Source organism: Syngnathus scovelli, chromosome 1 (genome assembly GCF_024217435.2).
Source record: "Syngnathus scovelli strain Florida chromosome 1, RoL_Ssco_1.2, whole genome shotgun sequence".
Taxonomy (NCBI): domain Eukaryota; kingdom Metazoa; phylum Chordata; class Actinopteri; order Syngnathiformes; family Syngnathidae; genus Syngnathus; species Syngnathus scovelli.
The window spans coordinates 13,558,899-13,569,343 of NC_090847.1; positions in this window are offsets into that span (position 1 = coordinate 13,558,899).

Below are 10,445 nucleotides of genomic sequence, written 5' to 3' on the forward strand. Positions count from 1 at the left end.
TCATTCTGGAGTCCACATAATTATAACATTTACATTTCAGTGGACATAAAATCATAAACAGTACGGGATCACAGTGGACTGGGAGAACTGCATTAAAAAGCGAGTGCAGAATTCTAAGCCATTAGTGGAGGTTGCACCTCCAAAAAGATAAAAATTATAGATATTTCTTGCAGGCTGGATCAAGGAAGGTTGCATCCATGACAAGTGTTGTCTTCAACACATTATTGAAGCTTGCGACAGCAAAAGGTCATCTTGCTTGAACTTGGCCGTGAGGTCATAGGTTTGAGACTAGCTGCAGGCAAGTCATGGCCAATGAAAAATAATATATCTGAGACCAGCTGCTTGAGGGACAGACATGATGGTATGTGGAATTAAAATAAATGTTTGTAAATGAGAATACTATCAAGTGTAGAATGACTGACATACTGTATTTAATGGGTTTTGGAAAGCTCTTGAATTAAGTGCAAAAGATAAATGTGTCGGGAATTTGTGTGTCATAATGTACAGCATCATCAGTAATGCTCATTAGCAAACTTCAAAGTCCAGCACATTCAACAATTCATATATTAAAGTCAAATTCAGTCTGATAGCCCATTTTATTATTTTGTATTTTTGGTCTAAGCTTTATAAAATAAAATAAAAATAAAAATATTAAAATAGTATTTTGTGCTAGCTTTGCCTAGTCTTTACGCAAATTCAGTCCGGTAGCCCATTTTATTATGTTGTATTTTTGGTCTAAGCCTAAAAAAAATTCATATTTTGTGTTAGCTTTAAAAAAAAAAAAAAAATATTGCTAATTAATGTTGAAAATAACAAATGATCATGGATTGATTCTTTTTCCGAGTTACATTCAAGAACTACATCACAGCTTTTTTTCCTCAAAAGCAGAATGTTTATTTCCATTCACCGCCACAAAATTTCTTTCAGTCTACTAATGATGCAGATTACTTCAAGGTAATGTATTGGATTGGATGCTAAATTACTGGTGGCTGCAATAGCACCTGTTGTTTGTGTTTATTTGTGAAATTGATGACATAAGGACTGGAATCAGATAACAGATGCTTCCATCTAATCGGTCTGCAGAGCTTCTAATGAATCATGAAACCCTTGAATGCCAAGTCCCAAAGTAGAAGCCTTTTTTACATATATGTATTTTTTAATATATGCACAATAAAATGGGAGACTCTTACGCAATGTGGTATGATATCTTTAAAGCATTAAAACATGTTACATGTTTAGTTAATGTTTATTCATCGTAACCATTCCGCCTGTTGGTTGTTCTTGTTTATAGGGGTTCCTGTGCATCAGCAAAAATGACTGGGATACAGGGCAAGCTTTTATCTGAATAAGCAGCATCCTCTGCCCCTCGCAATTGACTCGCACACATCAGCTGCTGTCTGATGTGATCAATTACCTAAGATGAAAGTGACAAGGCTACTGCACCTTTACAGTGTTGCGTTTCCTGCGTCAGCCTCAGCTGCAGGAGTGATGGGATGTCTCTGTCAGCGAATATATCTTTTGAAATGCAGGTTCTCAGCTGTGACACAACACTGAAACAGCAACAGAGATGTGACTACGGTATGGAAGAGAGGTGTCTGTTATGGAATGACCCCTTCATATATTGGTGGAAAAAAATGAGGTGTCAAAGAAAGAAAAAATGGTAATAGACTGGAATACATTAAATGATGTGGAGTGTACACTGGGCTGGAACCAATTCTGCAGGCTTCTTTAAATCTCACTAGCCCAAAAGTCAGTAATGGTGCGGGTGTTACCATGTATGGCTTAAGATTTCAAAAGGATGAAAAATAAGCATGCCTAATGAAATGTAAACATGTTTTCATTCTGAAACACCATTTCCAAATTATAGCCCCAATACAATACAATCTCAGTCTCAATTTCTACGGACCAGGCTCTGTCACAGTTCCAACAAAATATATTTTTGTTCAAATTAAGGTCAGAAGAATGATTAAATCGCAGAGAAAGTTGTGGGTCAAACAACACACCAAGGTGTATGTCATGGAATGCCAATTTCTTGCAGATGCTCAAGTAGAATAGAATAGAATAGAATAGAATAGAATAGCTTTATTGTCATTGTACAGCAGGTATACAAAGAAATTGGGAGCGCTGCTCCATTGGTAGTATTTTGTAGGAGTGTAGACCTTTTTACTCACGATTTAAATGAGTGGGCTCTGGGTTCTTTCAACATCTACTTAATAATAATATTTTGGGATCTCGGCACTGTAATTTAGATGTTCAAAATGAGGCACATACTCACCACTTGGCACCAGGTATACAAGTCAATAACATCCACCTTTTATTAAATAACATAATAAATATTAACTGAAACAACACTCTTTCTGATTTAGAGGGAAAATTAAGGCATACAACACAAAATCGTACACAGACAATAAAGCCGGCCGGCCGGGCAAACGCCAAGTTAACTAACCTTACATTGCAGGCCTGTTTCGATGCTCGGGAACGTGAAGACCAAAAACTAGGTGACTCAAAAAGCAAAAGCAAATAAACGTACCTTGTGCCAGATGACTCAAATCCGATGCTTAGCCACAAACTCCTCCTCGTCATTGTTTCCAGCTGTGCCAGAGGTCCACTGAGCGCTTCCGGGTGGCTCAGAGTGCGAGCTGGGTCCAATCTGTCGTTGTCCGGTTTGGTAACGATTATCTACCAGTTCCTAGGTCCCGTTGAGTTAGCGAACGGCAGTCTGTTGTCCATTAGCGACCTCATTAGCATCATCTACTCTATGCTAAGCTATCGGAAAAACAATATTTTAAGTGAACTTAATCTTTAGAACTGGAATGCACATCACGAGCTTCTATTTCTGTGTCAAACTCAAGGCCTGGGGGCCAGATCCGGCCTGCCACATCACTTTTTGTGGCCCGCGAAGGCAACTTGTGCGTCAACTCAATGTTTCTTCTTAAAATACAAAAATTGTAAATTGTCTTCCCTTTTAGTAACAGTGAGATATTAAAACCCACTTTCAAAACAAATTAGAAAATTGTTGAACTTTTTAATGCTGTATTCCGTTGTGTGTATGTGATAAGGTAATATTAATGGCCCTACGATGGAAATCTTAACTACGATGTGGCCCGCAACAAAAATGAGTTTGATAGCCCAGTATAGTGTAAACTTTCACTGTCTTCTTCCTCTGACTTGAGCACAGTTACTGTGGATTGTTGTGAGGACAAACCACAGGAATAATAACATTTTATCAAAGATGAGAACTTTTATCCAAAGCGTCTGCCTCATCGCCTCAATGCCAGCACAACTCGATCTCTTCCTTTTTCTTACCCCACCCCGTTGTTTTAAATAGGAATGTTGACACCATAATCTGTGTGTAATGTATTAAAAGTAAAAGCCAAGGTTCTTAATAAGCTTTTTTTTTTAGATAAACTAATATGATTTTATTATAAAACCTGATTCACAGCATTATTATCATGCAAATATATTACCTCTTGAGAACCGTATTTGCCTGACATTTCAGAAGATTTTGAAATACAGAAATCTCCTTCCCCTCGAACAGACTGCCACACCTACTCCTCTCGTTGAGTAAATCTCATAACATCGTCTTTGAAAGCTGCTGGGATATGCCGTGTTGTTCTTTTTGGGAAGTCTTCCTTCTCCCACTGGATCCAAGGCGTCAGCTTAAGGGAGGTGGTTGCACACAAGCATGCTGCCAAGAATCTGTCACACAGATGCCCATTCAAATGTGTTTTTTTTTTTTTTCTTTTCTACAAAACAGTGAAGTTTGATATTGTCAAGTGTATCTCAATGTATATAGATGTCACGGAACGGATGGAGCAGGGCGACCAAGTGCAGCTTGGACCAGGGTTTATTGGAGAAAACAAACTAACAGACTCGGTAAACTGACATGACTCACTAACAAAACCAACAACAGAAACTGAACAGAGCCATGACCCAAAAGACAAAGTGACATTGACAATGATTCGACAGAGAGTGACACACAGACAGGACTTAAATACAAGACAGGTAACAAGAGGCAGGTGACTGAGATTACAATGATTGTGAGGTAACACAGGAGGGGAGGGGCAAGTACACAGACGCGGACAGAAACCATGACAACCTACATATAAAACAACCAGGGACGAGTCGTGACAATAGCAGCAGGGGAGAGATCCAATTTTATCCAAGGAATTTATGTTTTTTACTCCACAAACAAAATGCACATGAATGCATAACAGAAAAAATAGCGTCTAATAGGTCTAAAATATTTTGTGTAAAACAATGCCGATGTAACTGGAGATTTCTGTGTAGAATTATGTTAAAAGTATTTTAAAGAAAGTCAAAAACCTTTGACACAAAGTAAGAATTATGTTTAGAGTGGCCCAATACAATGCACTTCTTCCGACTATTTAAATATCTGCCCGATTTTGACCTCTGACTGTTATTGTTCTCCAAGTTCGATTGTTGTTTGTTGCTGTTGTTGATTCTGTCAGCATGTCTGGATGAGAGCTGGTACATCAGTGCAGTCATTCCATTTGGACAGGATTGGTTCGAGTGTTAAAAAAAACTCTCTGAGTGAATCTCTGTCCATCTAATGGCATCAGAGGCTTGAGAGAGTCTCCGACCATAGACAGCACTCAATCAGAGCGAGCCTTCCAACTGACCTTGGTCTGCAATCATCCCGCTACAGGGGATTAGGCAATCACTCAAACCACCTGGAAAGGACTGTTTGTTCACATTTCACAGATATATAAGTCATAGCACACCCTTTTCTCCCCCAGCAAGTCGCCGGTTTAATCTAGAACTGATTACAGAACCACCCTCTACAATAAACTATATTTACAGTGTCATCTGTTCATTTAGTATTTAAGTGGTGCTTCATTTGTTACCTTATTAGCCGATTAATGAAGTGTGGAAATGTTTATCTGTTCTGTTTCAAACTACTTGACATGTTTACCAAGTTGTCTATTCCAATATTTCACAACCTTTATTGAACCATGACACTCAGTTTACGTACCAGAAATGTCACAGCACTTCACCCAACAAAAACACACAAGTAATGATGATCTCGTCATAATTTACTCATAAATTCACTTACTCAGCATGAGGTCTGGACGTGTTTAAATGAACACAAAGCGCATACTTACACTCCCAGGTGCCTTGACATATTGTAATCCTTGACATATTCTAATGTTTTGCACAAATGACAAAAAGTGGATACTCAGGTTTAGTAATGCCGTGCCTGGAATAGCATTTAAGTATTATACTGTACCTTAAGTGATATGCCTTTATAGTAAATGCAGTACAATACCATACAGCTGCACCAATGCAGACTTTCCAATAGCGTGGACATATTCGTTGTAGAAAACAGGGTTGTGAAAAGTGCTGCCGAAAACAGGTGCAAAAAAAGACAAACACCCTGTGGGTGTCAAGTGCCAACAGTCAATTAGCGCCGACATTTCTGCCATCAAGATCGGTGCTGCCACACACATGCTGCCGAGAGGCTGCAACCACCCTTAGTGTGGCGGCCGTGGCTCAGGCAGTAGAGTGGGTTGTTCAGAAACCGCAGGATCGGCGTTTCGAACCCAACTCTGTCCGAGTCGCGCGTCATTGTGTCCTTGGTCAAGACACTTCACACACCTTGCCTCAGGAACTGCAGATAAAAAGTAGCCCTTTGGCTAATTCTGGTGCATGTACAGAAATGTTTCTTGATGTACACCGTCCCTGTCAAATAAACAACTAAAACAAAATTTAAAAAAATCAAGCACAATATCTCGTTTCTTCAAGTAATGTCATGGCTAAAATGGTGGAGTCCACAAAAGCTCCACAGGAAGGACAAAAAAGCAAACATGCCAAAATCAAAAAGACAAAAGCATCAAAAAAACAACAGAGCTCTTTAAGAGCTCTTGAATTCAACTGCCATTTGTTTTACTAATTGATGACTAACCCTGATGACTGACTGTTGGATACATTTGAAAACTAAATCGAGTTTGAAGGTCCAATGGTATTACGTATATGATCTTCTTAATACCGTACATTCTCAAGGGTCTATGTCACAAACAGATGCAGCGAATACAAGAACCTGTCTCAAGGCTAGAGTCTCAAATATACTTAAGTGTGGACTCTTCTTACTGACTTTTTACTGTATTGGACTGAAACAAAGGTGGAAAGTCCTGTGGTTTTGAATAAAGGCTGTTGAAAACTTTTTCTTTAGCAATTAGTCAAATTTCTTTGGTATTGCATTTACACTGAATGTACTTGAGAAGTTACATTAAACTTGTGGTTTCAAGTCAAAACACTCAGTGACAACCACAAGTGCCTACTAATATTGTCACACATACTTATTGAAATGAGCTGTTTGAAAGGAGCACCTGGAGCACCTATTCAATGTCAAGCCTTGGCAAAAAAAATGTCATTTTGCTTTCTCCAACTAACATTAAACTTTAAGGACATACTGACATGGGTTGAAGAAGTGCGTGGGCCAGCACAGGGGGTGACTTTTTAATTCAAGGCATAAACTCTGACTCTGCCCACATCCCGGAATCATTGCTAAATGCCACTTTGTTACAACAAATTAGAATTATATGCTGGTGGTCATTTTCGATTTACTTTCACTCGTTGCTTCTCTCTACTAACACTTTGTTTCAGCAGGAAAAAAATGTGATTATGTTCTTGTTTCATGTGGTACTTTTCGCATCCAATTACAGGCAAAAGAGAGTCATTTTTTTCACCGATTGTTGAATTTGCATTCCATATAAAATATGCAACAGGGGTGTCAGTCATTAATCATTGTCCAATGAAGGCTGTCAGAGCCTGTCATGCTTGTCAAATGGGTACTCTCCAACCCCCCCTCTCCCTAGTTATCAAATCCACATTTCTGATTCACCTGTGAAGCCTGACAAGAGGTGCCCTGACTGCTGCAAGTAGACACTAGACCAGGGGTGGGCAATCTTTTTGACTTGCGGGCCGAATTGGGTTCTAAATTTTGACTGTGGGGCCGAACCAGGAGCAGATGGATGTAGTTTTTGTGTGAAGTAATATTAACGACATGTAAAGGTCATTGCATAAAAGGTTTTGGCCTTTAGTAGGTAATAAGGCATGGATATTAAAAAAAAAAAAAAAGCTTTTTGAAAACAAATGCATTTATTAACAGCATTAAAAAAAATATATTTCGCCAAAAAAGTACTATCGCTAATTCTCATTAAATACGTTATTATGAATAACAGTTTCCATCACTTCAGCGCCTGCAGGTCAGATTTATGTAAGATGTTTATCTTGTGAGGTGAAATCACATCAAACGGCAAACATTCTGACCAAATAGTACATCATCTTGAAGAATCAGTGAAAGAATACATCTAAAGAAAGTAGTCTAGCAGCTGGACTATAAGGGCATGGTTATGTGTGTATAGTGTGTGTGTGTGTGTGTGCCTGTGTGAGACGTTTTCTTTCTCGGGAGCTGAATTTTCCATCCATCCATCCATCCATCCATCCATCCATCCATCCATCCATCCATCCATCCATCCATCCATCCATCCATCCATCCATCCATCCACTCTGTGTGTGTGTGTGTGTGTGTGTGTGTGTGTGTGTGTGTGTGTGTGCGTGTGTGCGTGTGTGCGTGTGTGTGTGTGTGTGTGCGTGTGTGTGTGTGTGTGTGTGTAGGGGGGGTTGTGTGGGGGGGAGGGGGGGTCCATAGCACCCACACACTACATTCTAATAAAAAGTCTAACTTGATTCCTATATGTGTATATTTGTGTTTGTCTCTGAGAAATATTTTTTTTTTCTCTCTGAGAAATACTTACATGACTTATGACTTTTTTTTTCTTGAAAAGCAATGGGAACAGGCCAGAGGACAAGAAAATGCTACCCAATGCTTATTCCATTGTGAAGCAAATAAATAAATACAAAGAAAAGCCACCAACATAAATGTTGCCTTCAGCCCAATAGTGACAATAAATCCATGTCACATATACTGGATGTGAGACAATGAAATGCATGGTCTATTTGAATTGGCTTTATGTCACTTCTTCTTCTCAGTCACCCCAAATAACACCTTGATGTCCATTATCTGCACACGTAATTGCTGTATTGATTTTCCCTTGTTGTGTCTTTCTTTTCATTCCACTATGCTTGTTGCTTGCCATTGTTCAATTGATATTCTTGCAAGTCAGCGTTGATTGGCTAGAATAATGCTGCCTTGGAAAGACATTATTAGGACAATTCATGTGCTTTGTGCATTTTGACCTAATTACTATACAGCAAAACATTTCTGATTATTACAAACAATTTTCAACAAAGTGCATTGGTATCAAAGTGGTGCATGGCAGTGTCTCTCATTCAGATGTCGTAGATTTGATTGGGCCAGTGGTCTAATACAGCTGGGCTGAGAGATACAAGTGACTTTCAAATTTATCTAAAAACAACCCATTGTTCTGGCAATGTTTTTTTTTTTTTTTGCTTTGAGGAATAAGTGACACCAGCACTGTATGGTGGCAACTCACTTCACATCACGAAGCAGTGAACAATTATAAAAGAAAAGAGGCTTCAATTTGTATATTGCCACTCTCAGTTGAAGTTAACTGTCAAACTAAACCAAACCAAACAAAATGAAGGGAATGATGCAAATATTTCCAACATGCAAGTAGCTTTGCTTTTTGATAAGAATCGCCATGTGCTAACTTAACAAATAGCACTGTGTTGGAGTGTTTTATAACCATTCGTTCATCCATTTTCAATGCCACACATCCTGGTCAGGTTGAATTGATTGATATTTGAAAAACAGTGGAAGGATAGTACCGTATTTTTCGGACTATAAGTTGCGTTTTTTTTTTTTTCCATAGTTTGGGTGGGGGGGCGACTTATACTGAGGAGTGACTTATATGTGAATTTTTTCACAAATTTTCAAAATGAAAAAATAAAAGTGAAACTGCGATAAACGAACCGCGATGTAGCAAAGGATTACTGTAATTTGAATTTCAAGTGACGTCAGCGGCACGGCGCGGTGGTTGTTTAAATAAAGGACAAAGATTCGATTACGGGATGACGAAGATAACGAAGGGCCCCACGTACTACCGGCTTTGTTTGTAAGTGACACGGAGGACGAAGAGTTTGAAGGATTTAATGATTTGGAGTGACACAGAAGGTTTGAAAAACTATTATGGCTTTTATCACGCCCGGTCCTACTCTACGGAGTTTTTCACCTCGGTGGATGGAAGTCGGGGGCCGGCGCTCGGCCGGGTGGCTGTCCGGGGACGGTGGATGGGGCTCTGACATGGCTTTTAAGCACGCCCGTGGAAGAGAAGAGTGTCTCGAGTGAAACTCAACATCTTGTGTCCTTCCTCTTTACAAATGCATTGCCCGCCTCACTTATGGACCTGGGCTGATGTTATCTCCAAAGGTGAAGACTTGGTCTCCCCAATGTGTTGAAGTGTTGTTTGTATAGAAAATCGACATGCAAAATAGGTGTTAAAAAAGGACCTTTAAAAGGCATTGTAAAAAGGGATGGTGACATCAAGTGTTTTAAAATTAATTGTGATATGTTGCCTCCCTTACTTTAGAGTTCTGCAAAGATCACTTTCACTGTATTTTCTCATATGTTTGAACATAGAGAATCTCTGAATATGTAAGGAGTGTGTTCTTGCAGCGCTACACGAAATAACTGCTATTATTTTTCAATAATTATTGAGTTCATAAAACATGTAAACAGTACACTCTTGTCTAATGAGCTTACCTACTTAAGTAACACATCAATGGAGACTAAGAATACATGGTCGTATGGGCGATTACTCGTCCAATTGTTTATTCCATAATGTAACCTCAATAAAATAACACATAAAACCTCTAACCATGGAAATGATTATATATTCAGACCACAAACGCAACACACAGGATGCGTCGACTGTATTGCTTTGTTTGATCTTCACGCTTTCAAAGAGGAAGGAGAGGTGTCTCGCCATTGCAGTAACTCTGGCAACAAAGTCTGTAGAGGAAGAGCTGCAGGGACTTGCTACCTACCTTGATACAGCATAAAAGTGTGTGTGTGGTCGTGTGTGTGTGTGTCTGCGTGTAGAACAGGCTTGTCAGACACAGCGACTGCCGTCTGATGTTGTCTGTGCAATTGAACGAAGAGTTCTACGTAAAAGCATTTGCTCGATATTTTTTCCCCACTGCAAAAAGGCTCAGAATGAGCAAAGTTTCATGATCTGGTCTAGTCGATGGATCACTCTAAATGTAACTACTAGCTATCCTGGCAGGAAATCCTTGAGTTACGAAAAAAAAAACAAGACGAGTGTTATTAATTATTTAATTCATTATTATAATATATTAAATAATTAATGGTGTTCTTTAATGAAAGTCTACACATAAATAAAACAAATGCGGTACTACTTGAGGCTATAGACTTTTATTGGCCAAATGGTATTAGATTTCATAGGCATGGCAGCCTCAGAGGAAGTATTGTGAAGACT